Consider the following 14752-nt stretch of genomic DNA (forward strand, 5'->3'; position numbering starts at 1 on the left):
TTGTTTTTCCTTTGTTGCGGCTTGCTTGTGCTTTCCGCCAGTTTTCCGCGCTTCATCAGACCCAGGAGTACAGTTCCTAGCGTGGGCACTAGAAATACAATCTTCAATTATCAAATAAAATATTCGCCTCCTGGATCACATCAATCAATGTCTGTTTTAAGGTCCCAAGATAACAGTGGGCCTTAATCCAGATTAAAGCCCACATCACTGCACTTTTTTGCCCGGTGAAGTTTCCTGACTTATGACAGGGTCGATATAGATGAGTGTTTTATATTTAAAACGAGGACAAATGTAAGCGCACGACCGAAGTTGGTTGGCACGTACGCGTATTCCCCAGTCAGAAGGCGGCACAGCACAGCCATGGGATAATGCTGAAATATCTACAAGCTCTCCTGGCCATTGGGATCTTGCTTATTGTGAGTGCTTGGCTGATGGAACTGCCTTTGGTGCCTCCAGCACGAATTACCCAGGTGATACACAATATAGGACCTACCAGTAATATTCTTTTAACAGTAGGCTCTGCATTATTATTCAGCACGTGTTTTCGCCAAGAGGTCATGACACTGCATGAGTCCCGTTACGTTTTCCTCGTTTGGAAGTCAATCGGTTGATCACCACTGACAGTAAGACTTTGATTGCAAATTGATTGCATTGGCCTCGCGTTTCCTGTAGATTAACCGAAAAAGACAGCCCGTGTATAATGGCTTCCAAAGGTTGATATCAAACGTGCCACATGGAGCAGTGAGACCTACCGCTGTTGACCTGTAGAAATCTGCAAACCAGGTTCGTCTACTTTAATTTGCAGTTTCCCCAAGTATTGTTTGCCAAAGTAAGATGTTATTTCAATTGACATCAAGGGTTTGGTTTTAAAAAAGAGAAAAAACAAAAAACCCACCTTTTTTGTGAGTTCAATAACTGTGTCAGCTAGACTCAGCGACTAATAATGTTTAAATTAAATTTTTCACTACGTGGGTCTAATGTCTGCTCATAGCGTTTGCAAAGGTGCATCAAAACCACTTTAGCAGACTGGTACACCTAATAAACGCCCATATATTTTTTGAACCACGCAATGCCTGAACACGTCTTATCAGACGCGTCGGAGAATCGGACGGATGGTTTCCTCTTTCACGTTCGTTCGTAAAGGAGCCCAGTATAGCAACGACATGCTGACAGCGTTTGCACCGTGCCTATACAGAATGATTTTTTCTTCATTCTGACAATGTATTTCCCACGCTTACAAGATGGTACACTTTATATTGTCTCTCTGATAATCTCACTCGTTTTAGACGCCATGTCAATTTTGTCAACATCTGTACCATCTTCCCTTGTAAGGTTCTGGCGATCCAATCACTGTGTTGACATAAAGACTAGGAACCTTGGCAACAGAAACATATAGACGCCGCCGCTTTAATCCTTTTGAAGGAAGGGCGATTTCAAACCCAGTCGAGGATTTGATCTATCTACAGCTCCCCCGACATAATCAGTGATACTCGAGACTGGCTGATGCTCAAGTTGGAGTAACCATTCGGCTAGGAAGAGGATGCACTGCTGTTGAGGGCAAATGTTGTAGCAAGATCGGTTCGGCGAGAGCACCAAAACAAATCTTCATTTGCAGACAGATGGCCTTCAATAATGGGAAAAATTTACGAAGTTTCATGCATGAAGTGTTGTCAAGTAGATAATTCATTTCTATGAGGAGATGTGGTACTGCAGTTGTCAATCGCACTAATTGATGACTTCAGGGACTGGGACAGTTCGATCTCTTTTGGCGGCAAGTTATCATCAAACTCGAGTCAACTGTTTGAGGCTCCATGAAATCAAATTGCTAATAACCTAACGGGCCGCTTTTGTTTCTTCATTTGTTGTTGTTGTTGTTTTTTCAGTTATGGGTGTTTACAGAAATGGGGAAAATTTTACCTTCTAATAGAAAAGAAAACATTGGTGTAAACAGTGATGAAGTGGAATCTGAGTTTGAATTTGAATATGAAGTCGTTATAGCAACATATGTTGTGTGAGGACAAAGCTCACGTTTATTGCAAAGACAGGTTGTGGGGTACTGGAGTGAGAAGCACACATCATTCGGAATGAGAGGAATCCATGAGACCCAACCCAAGAAGTTGGTTAAATAAAGGTTTATACAAGGACGAAAAGTCAAAAGTCCCCAATAATGCTGGCATGAAACAGTTTTCTTCTCCAGAGAGAAAATGGAAAATGGTCTCGTGGTTCAGGTACGGGCACGATCGATGGGTATAAGGGAACCAGATACTGTGCATGGGATCTCTGCAAATATTTGGGGACTGTAATTACAGAGACAGGAAGCTCGATCCAGAATGGACGTTGAAAAGGGCGTGAGAGATAAAGTTGACAAATTACATAGGCAAGACAGGTGCACAATGGAAATACATACATCAGAAAGCACCAGGTCAGCCATCCTCGATGTAGATGGACCGAAAATAATAACAAGTAAAAGATTGCAAACTGATAGCTTTTCATTTATAGCTATACAAAACACCTGTAGTCATATATTTTTAGAAAGCCAATAAAAGAACCTACTAGATCGTTCTTTTCAAGTCGGCGTTTGGGATTCCTTCTTGCCGAATTTGCGTGGATACTTACTTAAAATAAATTCTGATTTCCAAAGGTTTGCAATTTGGCGCTTTCGAGCAGTGAAAACCATTCTAAATTCAAATTAAATTTTTCGTGTTATCCATATCTTGTTCGGTTGGGGGGGACGACTTCTCGATAAAAAAGCGACCTTTCAGTTTGTGGGACTGAGAAAAACATAAGACTACAGGGACTGAATGCTGCAGGCAGTTTCCGTTGAACCGTCAAAGCACTTCATATTTATATTCTGAAATCAGGAAATTCCTCCTATGTACCTTGGTAATATATTCCCTGTAGGGTAAAATCAGTTTAATTCCAATTACATTGTCAGCTTCTGGTTGAGATAAATCCAGTTATCCTATTCGTTCTGGGTATTCAGCAGAACTATATACAATTCATTCGTATTACTGGTGCAACATTTCGTGCGTGATTATGTTTCTTCCAAATTTCATAATAGAACGTGAACCGATCATAGGAATGGTTTCGTTTCACACATCTACACTTCCACCCTGTCCTGGTGTCAGTGTAGTCGTGTGTTTCAATGAGAAAATAAAAAAGCTACCGCTGGTCATTTAACCACGGGCAGCCATCAGCCCAGGCGAAATTATTACACTTCTTGGTCTGTTGCACACATTTGATGTAATTACACCATTAGCCGTTCATGATTCTCGTGCCATTTCATTTTCCTTCAGGCGCCTGCATAAATAAGCATTCTGCTAGACTGATAATATTTTGCTTTTTTTGGAAATAGTCCTAATGACTAAGAATTACAGAATATCTCAAGAGCGGAGAATTGATGGGTATAAGATCAATTACTCATGTTTAAAACCAAATCTTCAGCCGGGGTTAAAATATGATTTACTGGACGATGCATCCATAGCACGCATGCATTTAAATGCCATGCCATCTTGTCATCTTTTTATAATGAGGGTACACTCCGATCAGTGCAAAGCACTCCTTTCCATGGAGGCCCTCGGGTTCTCAACGTGAGTCGAAGGCATACGAGGGCGCCTAAGGCAGCCGTCAAACGACCATTATCTGCCCAGAGAAGAGAAAATGAGAAGAAGTCACAATTTCAGTGGTGGGTGGAAACCCTCAGGATATTATCTGGGTAAAACCTACGGAATAGGGTACGAACTGTAGAGCCGGTAATCGAAACTGGGCCGAAGATGTAAAAGGAGAGGAACGATCCACTGCGCCAACCCGACTCAATGAGAGGAACGGAAATTATAACATAAGAAATATCTTAGTCCTTTACAAAAAAACTTTCTAATTACGAGGAACAAAGCAAACATTGTAAAGCCCAGCTGCAAGGTTTCTGTATGTAACCAAGAATGACTTCGCATCTAGCAAAACTGATATAACAATAAACACTATGCTACTTTATGGGTCATCTCCACTTACACATCTTGGAATCAGAAAGTCCCTAAGCGCTATGATGCAGTCTTAACAAACTTCACAATCCTAATACTAAGACCCACAACTATCTCTAAATTCAAGCTAGCATATCAAAGTGACATTGGCGACAGGTGACTTTCGCAACCGATGCCTTAGTGTCTAGCTTGTCAAAAAGTGGTGTTCAAATACAATGCTTTCTCCGTCATTAAGGGCTAGCTTCTTGTGTACAGACGTGCTCCAAGTTTGTGCTCGTGATGAGAAGACAACGAGGTGTATCTTTATACCAGATATGCAAGTTTGGTGTTCATCAAATTACTAATCCGAAAATCTTTCTTTTTAGATCCACATCGACTTCTTGTTTGCATTTGCATTCAATGGATTATTCCAAGACAATTTGCAAGCTCATTCGTCTGAATTACATTGAAAGAATTTTAATGGAGAAGTGTGTCGTGTTTTCTTGGCTTGTTTGTCGGTTGTATCTGATATTCTTTATCAGTACACGTCCAACAGTCTCCCCTTTAAACGGATGTTTCTTTACCGATGCGGAGAGATATTGCGCTGTAAGGGGAAACCAGTTCCAGATAATCGACGAGTTAACAGAGCTCAGACTCTACAAGCTGGGGGAGCTCCAGGCACCTATTTTCAGAGGCTATCGAAAGAAAATTCATGAACTTTACAGGCTAAAAGGCTGTCATTGTTCACATTCTCACATTTTTCTTATTATGAACCAGCGCAGTCGATGCAATGCGATATATATTCAGGAATTTGAAAAATATTTTTTACTTAAAAATACACAAATTAGAGTAGAAATTGTAGACCTTTTGCTGGCACTTTCACGAAGGAAGGGATTTGAATTTAAATCAATTTTTTTAGTGTTTTCTTATAACAGTACACGCAATAAAAGGAAATGCTTTCCGTATGTTGCTATGTTCGCTCTTCTTCATCGCTGGCTGAGTTGTATGTCTGTCTATTTAAGAGACCACCAGCGGGACTCCGGTATTTTGGACTGGGTAGTGTAGGAGTCAGTGCCCACCATGGTGCCCAGTGGAGAGCACTTTACCTGCAGTGCTCCGTGAAGGCTGAGAGTCGATGGTGCTTAAAAACTATGGCAATGCCAGGTAATGTCTGAGCTCAGAGATAGACCCCATTCACAGAATCCTCATTGTAGGCATTACTCAACACTATAACATCACGAAATTCTTCATGGATGAAAAGGATTTCAACAAGACAATTATAACTTTAAAAAGAATTCACGATTTTGCATCCAAAAGGTGTTCCTTCAAAAGCTAGAAGTATCAGTTAAATTTTTAATATAGGATTGTGGATTAATATTAGACCAGATAGTAAGGCGCATTTCCCTTTTATGTACAAGGGGAAATATACCAATAGGGCCAAGTATTCCATGTAGTGAAAAAGACGCTAAAGATTTTTAAAGAAATGAAAGATTTTATTCTGGGCACATTCTAATGTGAAGAAAGTGTAAAATATAAATGAATGCTTCATGCCAGCAAACATAAGTGAAACCATCACATCGTATGGGTCTCCCTTTGACACGGGTAGTAGATTTAAATCCAGTGCCAGACAAAGGTAAACATTAAGAAATTCCAGTAAAATTGTTACAAATACACTTTTTAATAAGCTATGTTGATGACAATCAAGAACAGGAGTTAATATATATATTTTATTATTCTCGTTATCAAGTTAAATTCAATCGTGGATTTCATCGAGCCTGACCAAAATAAATCCTAGGGGAAGCCATGAGATTGTGTTTCTCTTGTGTGGAGGGGATATAGGAAAGATTGTAACCTATGTTTATTTTAGCATTATACAGTGTGACCTCTGCAGGTACGCAGTTTCGCAAGTCAAAGGTAACTCTGCATGTTGTTATTCCGCCTTTAGCGAGCTTTCCACCTGTCTGTGACTGGCTAATGGTATCAGTTTCGTTGTCAAAGTCATTTTCAACTGATAAATTGTAATGGAATATTATTCTCCTGTGAAATGATACCGCCTATTATATTCGTGGAGTAGGCGTGAGGCTTCGGGCATAGGTGCTTGTATCTTGAACATATTGATATTTTTTTAATTTTTTTTTCATTTACGTAGTTAAGTTAAAAACCATTGAACGATCTTGATCCAGGCCATTTTGCTCTTTTAGTCTGCTATGTCTGTCTCGAAATATATATTTTTTTGGTGTTCAACATTTAAAAGTTAACCTCGACCACGATAGATAATATTTCAGTAATGCAAAACCTTACAGGAGAACAGCCTATTTTGGATTTGTTCACTGAATGTTGGGACAACTGTCCTTTCATCTGGGCCTATGTCTCTGATGAAAGACGGATGCCAGCAAATTCAATGACAATTTACAAAGTATAAGTGAGAACCTATATTATTTGTATTTATATTATCTAGATAATAGTACCATGCAGCACTTAAATCGTGCCACCATTTCAACCTGCTTGACACTCAATAACGGAAAGCCGATCTGTTTTACGCTGTCAAACAGAGATAAGAAAATGGGTTGATGTATTTTTGTAATAATAACCAAATGACAAGTTATTGTAATAATAACTGAATGACAAGATGCAACCAAACGAATTTTGGTCAAATCGTCGCACCATATTTTTCGACTCATATTGCTGTGATGTGCGAAAGGATAATGAACGTGACATTTTCCGCATATGAACGCCGGCGCATATCAATGTAACATGTGCCTCTTGCTGGAAAATTTGGTCCATGGCCCAGTTTGAAAGGCGAGATCATCTTGTTAATTACGCACCAGAGTGTGGTGTAGCCCAGCGACCACCAGTGCAATTGAAGTAGTTTTAATGGTTTAAATGGATAAAGAGTGTCCGCTCAAGTGACGTTCATTTTATATGAAGAGGTAATTTATAGCTGGATCGTCTTTTCGGAAATGCACTTTTGAGTAAAGTCTTGCGAAGGCTCCCCAACCATCAACGACTGTCCACCTTTTTGTCATCAGTGTACGGGGCTCCAGAGGGAAAGAGAAAACGTTTTGATTACAATGATCTTTTAAAACCCTACAAAACTCTTGTTGGGATAGAAAAACTAATTACACACTGCTAGTTTTGTGGCTGCATACATGGGCTTCATTCACAAGGCAGTGAACTAATCGATGTGAAATGAATATGCTCAAGATTACATTATTATTGCAAGATAATATTGCTCACTGAACTGTCAGGCTGCAATAATTCGGCAAGAAGCTAAAAAACACTGAACATGGCCTAACCCTCTTTTATCCCCCTTCAAATTCAAGGATTTCAAAAGCCCGTTTCATGTTGAACTTAAGAAGCAGATAAACTTGGACGCTGTTATACCGCAATCCCCGACTTCAAGTGAAAATGCACCTGCTACTCTAAAGCAAATGCCTGTGCCTCGCGGCCGTGGCCTAGCCGCCAGAAAGACACCTGTGCAAGATCATTGATCTCCTCAAGATAGTCTGACACCATATAAAAGCTAAAAAAAAAAGGCAGTGATTTTTTTTCTGCTTTCCCAAATCTCCATCTCATAAAATCTAAAAGGAGGAGTGAGTAGATGATCATGTGAATAATGTCAATGTGAAAATAAACAGATGTCCCTTTTAAAAGAGGTGCTTTTAAGAGAATAGTCGCTGTATTACCTTGGCGTTCAATTCAAAATTATGCGAAAGAGAGAGACTGGTGGTTTTTCCTGTTTTGTTTTTTGTTGTTTTTCTTTCAAGTTCTATAAAGGACGTGAAAACTGGTACAGAAATAGCAATAGTGTAAATCAACGCACAACTATTATTCGGTGATATGGTGGAACCGTTTGATGGGATTGGATTTAAATGGCACTTTATAAACATTACAAATATATCGTTATTGAAGTCAGTACAGTAAATTCTTGTCAAGCGGAATCTCGGGGGAATGAATAAAGAAATCAAGCTATCTGGAGTTTACAATGCATCTGCAGCGTTCCCACCATTGATCTGCGACAGCCTCAATGAAGCAATACACATTTACCTTTTTAATAATTCTAACGGCGCCTATTTTTTCAATTCAACCATTTTAGTTTTACAACCTTGGCATATCCCATTTTTAAAAAGAGTCTGTCCTGTTAAACATCACAGTGCAACTGGTCAGATTTTTGTTCCAGACTGCTATTGTTTTCTACTCTTAATAATCATATTAATTTTTTTGGTTTCTATGATTAATATTTTCCTTTTCATTACGTTCTCTGATTTACACCGAACAAATGACGAACATTTGGCTGACGCAACTTTGATCAAATGTGCATAAAAGAAACAAGCCCACACTTCATCTCTTGTAGCCGACGCCGACATGCCTGTCTGTCCCGGGCCTGACAAAGGAATCAAAGGATTGCGAGTTTTCTGTTGACTAGCCAACTCTATGTCTGTGGGCTGGCTATGAGTTAAGATAACCAAGATTCGTGCTTCGTAATAGCAGATTGGAATCAGAGGTCTTGAGGTCAGAAGCGCATCCCACATATCACATGTTGATAATTGTTTTATAATGTGTTACGGCTCGTTATCAAAAGGCTCACTATCAATGATGAGGGGTTTATAAAGATACACGAATGTCACATCCACGACTACCTTGCGTCGGGTGTCCTCTAAGGGTACACTTTGAGATTTGAATCAGCCAAGCGTGCTGAAAGTCACAGGCTTGTCTATCCAATGAACAATTTCTGTGCTCTTGTTGTAGGGCATCTGGCATTCCCCAACAAAGCCTTTACACTCCGAATTCCATCGGCAGCAGAACGCAAGGTTACATTTTCTATAAACCTCATTTGGCCGCCAATCCCGCCTCAAAGGGAGGTGACACCTTTGGGTGTGTGCCGTAGTTTCACACGATTAACTGATAAGATTTATTCCACTGACTTGTTTCATGTTTGAGTCAACAGCTTTGTGAAAAATTGAGAAAAAAACATATTAGCATTTACAACGGTTAAATCGAAGATCTTTTAATATATCGTGCGTAAAATCCAAGATGTACAGGGCGTTCGTAGTGAACAACGGGGTCAGGGTGGAGAACAACCTAAACACGTTCTCTTTACCTCAAAAAGAACAGTTTTATCGGCCAGGAGTAACTAATGAATGTACCCTGGAATAATACACCTCCTTGGCAATGTAGCACTGAGGATTCATCAAAACAAAATTTACTCTGAAATGAAGTATGCAGTCGACTTGCCTCAGTGATACTAATACGAGTGTATGCACACGCGAGAGCAATCACGTTCATGATCAAACTTTCACGTCAGTTTACACGCCAATGAAAGTCTCAAGACTCAATTCTTAGTTTACTAACTAATCATCATTGGTAAAGAGGGAAACATGTCGAACATGTGGAACCTGTATTCTCGTTGACGAAAAGCATCTCGCTATGCACCTTGGAAACGGTCAACACGTTGTGGACCATACCATTACGCTTTGGGAATGATTTTGGGATAGCAACGTTTCCTTGAATGAAATTTACCTCAAACTGATCTAATTTATTTCTACCTCATACCTCGCACCCAGTTCCCTCTAAATTCAGTTTACAGTGCGTTTGGTAAATTTCTGCAGGTCTGTTTTTAGCTGCCTTTAGAGTTTTCTGTTCATTCAGATTCCAACATCGGAACATATTAAACGTAAAAATCGGCACCTGCTACCGGATGTAGTCTGTAAAAAGGAATGAACTGTTAAACGATGGTCAGCCACCATCGCGAGAAAACAAATGAGCAAAATTCAGTTTTCCCTAAAACTAGAGCATTTTAAACAGAAATATTTTACATATTTACTAAGCTGTTATGTACTTTCTTTCAAGAAAATATTCCAGGATTATACGGCAGTCCCGTTTTGGGGATTTTTTTTTACCAATGGTGTCACCTACCCTAAAAGGATAATGCAATAATGTATTGAATGCGTCTGCATTATAAAATAGCTTTGTCGTTGTCAGTGCACTCCATGTCTATATCCAAAAGCTGCGGTATTTAATGAAAGTGTACAAAGGTGAAATATGCATTGCGATGAGGACGGACAAACACCAGACTACTGATGATAATCTACCAATTTCATTCTTTGAGGTCTACAACGTGCATCTTCTAGCCTTATGACGCTAACATATCAACGGGGTTCCTGCTGACGCAGCCTGTTTGGCTAGATGAAACAAGAAACGCTATACATGCATTCCTTCGTAGACTACGGCGTTCGAGACCACTCGGGAATTTGGATATTGTTCTTTGCTCTTGGGTGATGTTTTGAAACGCTGTAACTTCGTAAAACGAAAGCATTAAAAGGATTTGATTGCATAGACTTTAATTTGGAACGGGGTCCACAACACGCAAACTACTTTTGTATCAACATCTGATTGTCAGCCCAGCTCAGCTGCTCTTTTCAAACGATGATTTCTATTCCCCATTGTTTTTTCTTCTCCCAGATCGCAAAATACCTCAGCCGCTTACAATTTTTTGTACATCTCAAGTATTTGAATTTTGTATACGGAAGTATGCCTCGTCCTAAAATTTCAGCAGAGACCTAAAATTGCGCAGTCACAATCTAACAAAACACACTGTTCGGCGAATTCGGCATTTTTTTTCAGATGCTGGTCCCATTTGATAAATATTTCTGTGAGCGAGGACAGCTGATTATGGGTCATTTTTTGTCGCAAATTGATGAATCTGTACATTCGTTAGTGTCGATGGTAAACATTATGTGTCGACATTAAGTGTTATATTGTTTCTTTGGTTTCACTAGCGGATGGGGGCAGGGAGGCATGGCCCCAAAAGGAGCATGTTTTTACGAAAACATTTTGAGAGACTCTGTAACTTCTCTTTCTTCCAAGACCGAGTATAAAGCCTGCAAAATAGCCTCACCCCCCAAAAAGGCCGCAATAAAGGATTGGATTTTAAAAGAAATTAAATTCGAACTTTTCCCCGCAGAAAGCCCCCCCCCCATTATAACTACAATGTTGGTTCTGAATCCCCTTTTAGTTTGAAAATGAGTAGCAAATAGTTGACTTTTTTGCGCAAAACTCTTCTCTTTTTCAATGGGAGTATTTCTTATAATCATTGAAGAGTACTTCGACACTTTGTGCTAATATTGATCAAGTTCTGAAATTTGTTGGGCAATTTGTAAATGCTCTTATGACTGAAAAATAAACAACAAAGAAAAGAACTGTAAAGAAAAAAAATGAATTGTAACTTAATGGACAATATCCTAATGTTTTATATAAAACATTCCCGTTTCAAGTAATTGTGGATGATATACGAAAAACTATTGAGTCAGCAAAACTATCATCTGGAGATAAATATTCCCCATGATGACTGTCCACCTTACCTTGTCAAGTAGGAACAAATTGTCTCCTTAAGCTTGTAGACACCGCGGTAATCAGAGATGGATAATGCACTTCACCGTACACAAATAAGCAGCACAACCGCAGAAGATGGTCCAAAAGCCCCAGACAATAAGCCTTCGATTCACGACGAAACCTTGGTCTACTTTTTTCCACTTCTCCTTGCAGGAAATGCCAGTCGCTCCTGTAGGGCCCGGCTGTGAATGACATATAAATATCGCGGTGAGATGGGCTAGGACTTTTAACAAAAAGCAACGCCCACCTACCCCTGCCGCGCAAGCGCATAGAGTGGTTCGTGACCACTTTTTGTTTGTTTGTTTTTTTCTGGCTTTGCTTTTTTTCTCTCTCTCTCTTTCTCTTTTTTTTCGCCCAAGAGACGGCAGCAAGCGTCACGACAAGGAACAAGTCTTCGTGAGCGCAGATTTTGGCAAAGCAAACACAGTTCTTCATTGGTTACCAATCAACTAATTAACTATTGCGGCGTAGCCTTACATTTGGTAGCCCGTCGCAGGGTAAGCATGGTTTGTATCGTTAGCTCTTTTCACTTCCCTTGACTTCGGTTATTTTGACTGAGACAGCAAATTCGGCATTGCTGATTTCGTAACCGTGCAATCATTTCGGCATGAAGTACAGAACGTATCAAATCCGCTACATGAATGGACTTCTGCTCTCCCTGGCAAATGGGGAAAACGTCTTTGTTTGCCCGTACAGCGATCTTCCGTTTATTACCAGTCCTTGATCAAACAAGCACTCATATTTTTTTCCTGCTCAATGTACTGGCCGCCTGTCGCCATCCATCATTTAAGACTTGCTCCTCATGTGATCCGTGACATGATAGAAACGAGGCCTTCACACGAGCTGTCTACAATCGTTGCTGACTCGATCTCTAGTCTCTGGCTGGCGCATATATGCAAGACGCGCAGAGGAATCGTTGGCTGCCTGTTCGTGTTGCCTGGGGTCCATTTCGCACTTACTGTTCCAAGTGTCTGCAAATAAACCATCTCTCGGACATGAAATGACTTCCGCTCTATGGCAAGTGCATTATTATAGAACACAAACAGTGGCCCTTCGGGCACTTGCCGTATAAATGGCAATACATTTGTTAGTTTAGGCCTAACAGATCAAAGCCTGCATCGAGAAAAGGGGAAAAGACGCGGTCAAGATAATGGAGGCCTGTGTGTTGGTTTGGACAATGTGGTGCCAATACATACAACAAGGGTATAGCTTAAGGATAAAATGAGCGCGAATCGTTTTTAAATGTCTTCGGTTTCCTTTCAATTTCGTCTGCCACAAATAATAAGCTGCTCTGCCGACTCACAATTTCACAGATATAGTGCGCTTTTTGGTGGGGTCAAAAATTCACAGCCAGGTATTCTTTGAACCCCAATTATAAATCTATCTCGATCACGTGTTTTTTATTATGCCTACAAGAATTGTTATTGATTTAATATTTGTGTCAGTACCGATTAAACTCATTCGGAGTACATGCCTGCTGTATTTCTTGTTAGGAATTTTGAAGAGTGTTACCGAAAGTAATCAGCCACAAAACACAGTGCTTTTGGTTTTAGAAAGCTGAATCACAAAAAACAAGGGACTATATTTAGGCTACGTATCTTTATATGAAAACAGATGGAAACTACACGATCAATAACTGAAACAGATGATTACAAACATACATATAAATTACAGATATTACCCTTAAAAATCAAATTTGAGTTTATGAAACCGAATAAACTTTGGGAAGATTATTTACACAGATTAAAATGCCTTAAGGTACTTTGAATGATTTGGGGATTCTACTAGAAGAGAAATTCTATTGAGTTGGATGAAGAAGCGTGTCCTGTATCAATTTGTGCGTACCATGCAAAGATGTTTGACATACGATGTGGCTGCCGCGAAGAGTAGCATTTGTTTACTGAAAGTACCCCGACAGGGGTTCTGATTCTGGTTCACCCTCGTAGCAGTTCGCCATTGTAGTCGTAAGAAATGTTCTCTAAAGAAACCTAACGACTTCACCCTACTTAGCCATCATCCGGCCAGCCTTACAATATTCACTCATCGATGTCTCCGATGAGCACAAATATTAGCGTTGAAGATGGATCGTAGAAGCTATAACCTTTGAATAGATGGTCTTTGGTTGATAATTCTACTTCTTAACAAGCTGCAGTGACTGGATGTGTTTATCTAAACTAGTAAGTTGATATCTATGCAAAACAATGTAGTAGAAACAAACAAAACAAACGTGTTACCCGTGCAGTTTGTCAAAAACTACGCAGTTATTAAGACCCTAACGTTCTCATGATGGAAGCACAAAAACGCTTATTGGGACCGTGATTAGGCCTACATTTTCATACAATCCTAACTTATCTTAAAATATCTGTTCATTACAACTAGAAAAAAAATTAAAAAATGAGATTTTAAGTTGGATAAAATCGACAATCACTTTAATCCTGCCAAGTCAGTGCACGTTAGTTTCAAAACTTTTTTGCGCTGGAGAATTCGCTTTAGCATGCAACACACAGTGGAGCGGTGCTGCTATTAAGCATTCGGATCCCCCAAACAGATATCGATTTGGTGTCATGTAAAGTACCGAACCCCCACAATGAGGTAAACAACAGTGTCGACCTCAATTAGCTGGTTGTGGGCCCCCCTCTCTATTTCTTGTGCATCAAACGGACGGCAATTCAAAAATGTACAACGGCGTCTTAAAGGCCATGAGCCGCATCCAGTGTGTGTCTGATTTCAACAGATAGGCCTATTTGGAACAAGGTCGCCCTTCACACCCTTTTAGATAAGTCGCTTTCTTAGTTGTTGGAGAACCCCACCTGAAAGTTACCTTTATGCGTTCAGGTCCTAAGATAACAGAACAAATGGCGCATAAAAATAAAACACACATTCAACACATGCATTCAAACCTTCTTTTTCCACCCTTTTTCCAAAGTCTCTCTGTGACGGAGTTGTAACATACCCAACTATGATGTATGTACTTCACTTCACAAACAATGACATCGGATATTCTCTCGTGGCAATGACTGACAGTGAAGTCCTATGAAAAATCTCGACCGTCAAGTCTCGTCGTTAAAAGGGTCATAGCAATAAACACTCATCACTCTATGAAGTAAAATTACACATACATATATGTGTGAGTGTGTATTGGCCGGTGTGTCGTCTAGGCTACGATCAAAGCTCTCGCTGGAATTCTCACAGAGTGATACTCTGCAAATCTAGAGGGCCTGGTACAAACGCCCACGGGCCGCACTACTAGCGAACACCTGTTTGCGACCCAAGCCGATCTCTTGGTATTTTCCCCAGGCATTCTGAAAGGTATTGATTTCCCATCCGGATTATGTATGAGTCTGAGATTGCTTCCGCGAGCGGCAGAGCCTTACGGGACAGTCCCTTGGGTGTTACAATCCCCG

At 40.1% G+C, this 14752-nt stretch overlaps 1 long non-coding RNA gene across 2 annotated transcripts in view; it reads right to left on the reverse strand.

Moving 5' to 3' along the window:
* Positions 1-14752, reverse strand: part of LOC110983509 (uncharacterized) — a 63525-nt gene that overhangs the window by 17170 nt on the left and 31603 nt on the right. The window contains exons 1-2 of one of the 2 annotated variants that reach the window (XR_015426731.1): positions 11826-11843; positions 11318-11530 (exon numbers count right to left, since the gene is read on the reverse strand). This is a non-coding gene — a long non-coding RNA (uncharacterized LOC110983509). Of the gene's footprint in view, positions 1-11317; positions 11531-11825; positions 11844-14752 lie in introns of those variants that run through there. The other variant, XR_002598727.2, reaches the window with a different exon arrangement.

This window comes from Acanthaster planci, linkage group LG10 (assembly GCF_054643075.1).
Source record: "Acanthaster planci isolate LZ-2023a linkage group LG10, COTS_SCS, whole genome shotgun sequence".
Lineage (NCBI taxonomy): Eukaryota > Metazoa > Echinodermata > Asteroidea > Valvatida > Acanthasteridae > Acanthaster > Acanthaster planci.